This window comes from Nicotiana sylvestris, chromosome 2, assembly GCF_000393655.2.
Source record: "Nicotiana sylvestris chromosome 2, ASM39365v2, whole genome shotgun sequence".
NCBI classification, from domain to species: domain Eukaryota; kingdom Viridiplantae; phylum Streptophyta; class Magnoliopsida; order Solanales; family Solanaceae; genus Nicotiana; species Nicotiana sylvestris.
Genome location: NC_091058.1, coordinates 117,837,773 through 117,845,341, shown reverse-complemented (window position 1 = coordinate 117,845,341; position 7,569 = coordinate 117,837,773).

Genomic DNA, 7,569 nt, shown 5'->3' with positions numbered 1-7,569 from the left:
GAGTAGTAGGGGTTTGTGCTCCCCCTCCTGCCTGTGATGTAGCTGGATCTACTAGAAATAAACCAGTCTGAGTCATAGAATCTATGAACCGTGGCATACGACCCATGACCTCCTGGAATCCCGGTGTTGTCATAAAGTTCGTCGGGGTAGGCTCAGCTGCGGGCACCTCACCCTGCTCCTCGATGATAGGATCTCCTGCAGGATCTGTTGGTGGTACTACTAGGATAACTCTGGGACGCCCTCGTCCCTTACCACGGGTCGGTGCCCTCCCCCGGCTTCTGCCTTGGCCTCTAGCAACAGAGGGAGCAGCTCCTCCCGGGTCTACAACATTAGCCGTGTGTGTCCTCACCATCTGTGAGAGAATAGAAGAGGGAAATTTAGTATACCAACGACTGCACGATACAAAATGAATAAAGAGTAGTTTTTCCTAACACCCTATAACCTCTTGAAGATAAATACAGATGTCTCCGTACCGATCCGCAAGACTCTATTAGGTTTGCCCATGACTTGTGAGACATACGTGAACCTAGTGCTCTGATACCATGTTGTCACGACCCATTTCCATAATAGGTCATGATGGCACCCAACATCATTGTCGGGCAAGCCAACGCGGAAAAATACTAAATGAGCTCTTATTTACTTTTACCCAAAATAGTTGCAATGATTCTTTAATTTGAAATAAAATCCGAAATGATCAGTAAAGTCAAAAATGATCATACAATCCCAAAATAATATTGTCTACTAATGTGTGTGCCAATAGGGGTGTTCATGGTTCGGTTTGGATCAGTTTTTCCCAAAAAGGAAACCAAACTAAGTCGGTTTTTTAAATATTAGAACCAAACCAAACCAATTAAGTCGATTTTTTCTCGATTCTGTTTTTGTCGGTTTTTCGGTTTTTTCGGTTATTTGTCGATTTTCTCTTAAATATAAGACATACACTACCAAACACACATTTCAGCGACCACATTTTCAACGTAACACTATCAAATCAATTGCCCTTTGAGAAATATATTATTTACCAAGATATATTGATGATAATTGAATCAAATAGTGATGAATAATTTAAGGACTCAATTAAAAATATACTCCCTCCGTTTCAATTTATGTGAACCCATTTGACTGGGCACGGAGTTTAAAAAAAGAGAGAAGACTTTTGATCTTGTGGTGTAAAATGAGGTACATATATTTTGTGTGGCAATAAATCATTGTGTAAAGGTAAATTGTTTCTAAATAAGGAACAAGGTCATTCTTTTTGGCACGGACTAAAAAGGAAATAGGTTCACATAAATTAAAATGGAGGGAGTATTATTTTTAACATGAAATAGATTCTTATATTTAACAAAAGAAAACTACCAATTAAACTAGAATGTAAAGGTAAAGAACTGTACTAAATGTACAAACGATTAATATTTACTATAAAATTTAAAACTTTGTATAAAGGTATACATATATATATGTGTAATAATAAATTTCAAATAACTACTCCTATATTCGGTTTGGTTCAGTTTTTTTTAGTTAAAACCAAATCCAAACCAAATTTGATCGGTTTTTAAATTTCAAAACCAAAACCAAACCAAACCAAAAAGTATCAGTTTTTTTGGTCGGTGTGGTTTGGTTTTCAGCTTGGTTCGGGTTTTCGGATTTTTATAAACACCTCTATGTGCCAAGACCTGGTGTCACTAGTTGTGGGCAACTAGTAGAATATACAAAAGAATCACCCTATCCTACTGTCTAAAACAGAATAGACAGCAAAAAATACATTAGAGAGACCCCTTCATGCTGTTGAATGGCACGGGAAGGGAAGTAGCTCACCGTAGAAGTCTCGAAATCCGCTCAGGGATGTGCACCAGACTGATAGCCAGATACTCCTGCCTCAGATCCTGTACAATTAAGTACCGAAGTGTAGTATGAGTACATAAACAATATGTACCCAGTAAGTATCCCGTCTAATCTCGAAGAAGTTGAGACGAGAGGTCGACTTGATACTTACTAGGGTCAAATAATATGAGAAAGAATTTATAATAAGCATGGATAACACAATTTATTAGCATTATATGGCAAGGAATAACAGTTCTTTTCCAAATAATATAATGGGTATACATTTACCTTTCAAGGCATATATGAAGTTCAGTCCACAGAGAATTACTAAGTAAAGCATGCGCAAGTAACACCGAGGGACGTACGACCCGATCCAGCATAAAGTAAATTATGCACTGCCGCGGGTCGAACAGCTCGAACCATAGATGCATCTATTACCCCGCTCGCGAATCACACATGCGACGCGGTCAAATATAAATAAACTCATCAACAAACAGACAATATCTGAGGAGTAGTTATACACATGAATATTCAAATTCTCTTTTAAAAGATCAAGCAAGATAAGGTTCCTCTACTAGTCTCATTTACCTTAATCAACATAATTTATACGAAGCCGAATTTATCATCAAGTTACAAGAATATCACGTAGAGCATGCTTTTGGGTCCTAGACTACCCGGACTTAACATAATAGTAGCTACGCACGGACTCTCGTCACCTAGTGCATACGTAGCCCCCCCCATATAATAACAATTAATTCAATTATTATACCTATGGAGACAATTCCCTCTTACAAGGTTAGAAAGGAGACTCACCTAGATCCAAAGTGCACTTCCAATACCAAGAACGAGTCCAAGCCCTCAATCAGAGCCGAACGATCCCAAACTAGTTAAATGAGGTAGGAACTAGTCAATAAAGACTCACAAGATTGAATTCTAGCTATTTAAGCAATTTCCCAACCTTTAACACAAGTTTCCTAAAATCCTACCCCGGGCCCACGTGCCCGAATTCCGAAATTTTTCGAAGGAAGTTGTTCTCTATAACCTAAGGATCAATAATATATGATTTCAAATTCATTCCATAACAAATTTCGTGGTTAAATCTATCTTTTATTAAAACCCTAGGTTTTGCTCTAACCCCTTGATTTTACCTAAATTCTAGTGTTTAATCTACCTACGACACAAGTATTAAACTAAGAATTAGTGGGATAAACTTACCTCAAGATGCTAGGTGGAAGTCTTCTCTCAAAAGCTCCCAAAATCGCCAATGGAGGTGTGAAAAGTGGTAAAAATGGCTTAGAACCTGTATTAAATGAAGCTCACTACTTCAGCGATTTCCGCATCTACGATCAGGGGACTGCATCTGCGGTCCCGCTTCTGTGAGGAAGAGACCGCATCTACAAAAATGGGCCAATCGGGCTGGGACCGCTTCTGCGGCTTGGGAGACGCTTCTGCGGTTCCTGGCCTAGCTTGCACTGGGCCGCATCTGCTATGGGAGACCGCTTCTGCGGTCTCGCACCTGCGGTCAACCAACCGCAGGTGCGGTTATGACAGAAGCAAATGTTTCAGCACTTCTAAAAATTTCCAACTTCGTTCTAGCCTCGTCCGATTGACGCTCAGGGCTCCCGGGCACCGCCCGAACATACCAACAAGTCTGAAATTATGAAACGGACCTACCCGAACCTTCGGAACGCCCGAAATAACACTAAATCTAAGAATCACCCCTCAAAATCAATTGAATCAAATTTATGAACTTCAAGTTCTTAATTTTCCTCTAACGAGCCGAAACACACTTAAACTACCCGGATTGACACCAAATTTTGCGGGCAAGTCTTAAATGCTACTTCGGACCTGTACCGGGCTTCGGAACCAACGTACGGGCCTGATACCCATGGGACCAATTGTTAATTAGTTTCTTTAAATCTTTAAAACTTCAGATTAACAATTTATAATAAAAAATTATTACTCGGGATAGGGACCTCGAAATTCGATTCCGGGCATACGCCCAGGTCCCATATTTTCCTACGGACCCTCTGGGACTATCAAATCACGAATTCGGGTCCGTTTGCTCAAAATATTGACCAAAGTCAAACTTAGCCTTTTAAAAAATCCTAAGGAATCAAATGGGCATATTTCACTCAAAACTCTTCCAAATCCTGAACCAACCGTCCCCACAAGTCGCAAATTAGCTAAAGCAAGTGCGGGAAGTTTAATTTAAGGGAACGGTGTTCAAAAAGGCAAAACGACCAGTCGGATCGTTACAGGTTTTTTTTCAATTTTAATTTTTTCGTTACCACCCGCCCTACTACCCCTCCACCCCACTGCACCCCCAACATCGCCAAAAAATTTATTTTTTTTACATTATTATTTTTTTTTGCAATTTTAAATTTCTATTTTTTCATTTTTCTACACCACCCACCCCAACCCCCCAACCCCCGCACAACCCCCACAAAAAGAAATTTACTTTTTTTGTAATTTAAATTTCTATTTTTTTTCGTTTTACTCCCCTTCCCTCCCCTCCCCCCCAAAAAAAAATATTTTAAATATATTTTTCAGTTTTAATTTTTTTATTTATCGGTTTAAAGGTTCAAAATTTTACAAGTTCCAAAATTATGAGTTCGTAGGTTTATGTGTTTGGAAGTTTACGAGTTTAGAAATTATAAAGTTTACGGATTCGAAATTCCGCGATTTTGAAAGTTTAGCAATTCGAAAGTTTATGAAATTTGTGGGTTCGGAAGGTTGTTGGTTTGAAAGTTTATGGCTTCATGTTTATTAAATTTAAATTATTTATGAATACTCTTGAGAAGTCATTTTCCTTAGTTTGCGTACCAAACACCGGAAAATGAATAAGACTACTACTTATTTTTTCTACGAAAATATTTTCCGTTATACCAAACACACCTGTAGTATTTTTTATTTTTAACCTCCACTAGTATACGTACCCGCGCGATGCACGAATTGTTTCAAAGGAAAGAATGATATAGTAGAAACAGGTCTTTATTGTAAAGTAAATTTAGCGATCACATCCAAAACAATTAAACCAAAAAGCAAATATATGAATTTCATAGGATTGTATCTATGGTAGGGACCACTAATATCTAATATTTATGTAGAGAAACATGATTAACAGAGAATGTTGGGTAACTGTAATAAGCCAAAAATTAAAGTAGATTTCCCAAAATTCACTTTCGGTTTATATACACCTCGTCCATAGTTGCAAGGAAAATAAAATAATGATACAAAATCTCAACCAGTAATAAAACATATATTCATAGTAGATATAAAATAACCGAGAGTTTTGTTATAGTCAATTTCGATAAACACCAAATCCAAGAGAACATGCGTGCGATATAAGGCATCAACGTTCAATTTTTACTATTAACTATAGCATTTCTAAATAAAATTAGCATTTTTTATATAGATTTGGATAACTTAGCTGTTACAACATACTGGAGTAATGCTACAGAAGTACTTGGCTTTAAAAAGGATTAGTCCACTTGAAAAGGCAGAAATTTTTGTCTCAAGTTATGATTAGAAAAACAAAGAACAATTATACATATGTGTAATTCACAGTAATTAAGACATCACCTTTTGTTGTGATGTACTTTGGATCAGAAGTATACAAGAACATGAGCAAGTCAGTCATGTTGGTTGATGATATAAATGACGACTCACATGGATAACTAAGATCTTGGAAATACCTAATCCTTGTTAGCATAATCTATATAACAGTTTTAAGTCTCGGATGAAATGCATACCTTAAAAACATTAATTCTCATCAAGATTTTATGTCACTTACAAACATAGTAGTGATGTTGTTGTTGCAATCGAAAAACCTTCATCAGAAGCTACATGTTCCTTTACAGCTAAGGCAAAGTTCTTTGTTGCATACTTAAGGTAACTTTTCTTACCTATAGAGATAAATGTATGTTGCAGGCTATTAGATGAAATAATAAGTAGAACATTTGGTTCTCCTAGTGAAACAAAAGAATGTGAAATGTTAGAAGATTTTACGAACAATATGTTGCCTTTATTGCTCCTGGTGAATCCACCCCCAACCACACATACATAGTTGCATCAAAAGATGGCAACACTTACTACAACCTCTAAAAACTACCAAAGTTGAAAGTCCACCAGCACGAATAACTATCTACATCAGAAATATCTCAAGTGAATTTATACAACAAAGGACCTTAGTGTTGCTCCTGTTAACATTATTTTGAGAAGTGAAAAAAAGAACCTGCAAAGCTTCTCGAGCAAACCGTGTTGCTATACTTGATACTCGAACATTAGCACGTAGTGACACCCATGTGCCAACGTACCGAGCAAACATTAAGCCTCGGAAAGAAAGTAGAAACAGTGTTATAAGGTTATTGTCTGTATTTTTATTTGTTGCGGGAAAATCAAGAAGAAGAAAAATCCTTAGGTTTATTCAGACTGCATATGATATAGGGGAATTACCGTACTCTTAAGAAACCAAGCAATCAACAAAGACATGCTCAAGGTTTCACCTCTAATCAATAGTTTAATGCAAAAATAAATTGCATAAATTCTCGATTTCCCTGTGGATAAAATCATCAATTAGCTCTTTAGAGAATTGTGACGACCCGATCAGTCGTCTCATGAGTTACCGCTCTATTTCCCCCATTTCAGATTCTTTATTCTTCGTTATCCTTGTTTAATGTGATCGGGTTGATTAGTTTGAGTTCGGGGAGGATTTGGTAAGAAATGAGACACTTAGTCTCTTTTAAGAAGGCTTAAGTTGGAAAAGTTAACCGGATGTTGACTTATGTGTTAGAGGCTTGGATGTGATTTCCGATGGTTCGGTTAGCTTCGGGAGGTGATTTGTGACTTAGGAGCGCGATCAGAATGAGTTTTGTAGTTTAAAGAAGATTTAGGCTCGAATTGGCAAAGTTGATATTTTGGCGATTCCGGTTGATAGGCGAGATTTTGATATAGGGGTTGGAATGGAATCTCGAAGTTGCAGTAGCTTCGTTGTGTCATTTGGGATGTGTGTGCAAAATTTCAAGTCATTCGGATGAGATTTGATAGACTTTTTGATCGAAAGCATAATTAAAGAGTTCTTAGAGTTTTTAGGCTTGAATCCTATGTTAAACTGGTGATTTGATGTTGTTGTGAGCATTCCGAAGTTTTGAACAAGTTTGAACGATGTCATGGGATGTGTTGGTACAATTGGTTTGAAGTTTCGTTGGTTCCGGGATGTTTTAGGCCAAAAATCATAGTTGTAGCAGGTCCAGAAGGGTTGCAGGCCTCGGAACCCACCAAAGCGGTCCGCACAAAGAGAAGTGCGTCCGCGGTAGGTGTTGTGCGGACCGCACAAAATGAAGTGCGGCTGCGGTAGGTGTTCTGCGGACCACACAAAATGCAGTGCGGCCGCGGTGGAGAACATTTCACTGGTCCTACTTCGGAAGCTCATATCTTTTGATCTACAAGGAATTGTGAGATGATTCAAAAATAAAAGTTGTAGCCCTTCGTGTCTAGTTTCTAGAAATGTAAAGATATCACAATTTGGACATATGTAGCAAAATTTATGGCCAAAATACTAAAGCCTATCACTGCAAATGAAAACCTGTGCGGCCGTAGTCGTTTTTGTGCGGACCGCACTAGTTTTGTGCGGACCGCGACCGTTTTTGTGCGATCCACAGAGGTGGAAATCCGCGGGTACTCTATAAATATGAGGTTTTGGGTTTTATTTATTATTTTGACCTAGAGAACTCAGATTTTGGCTATTTT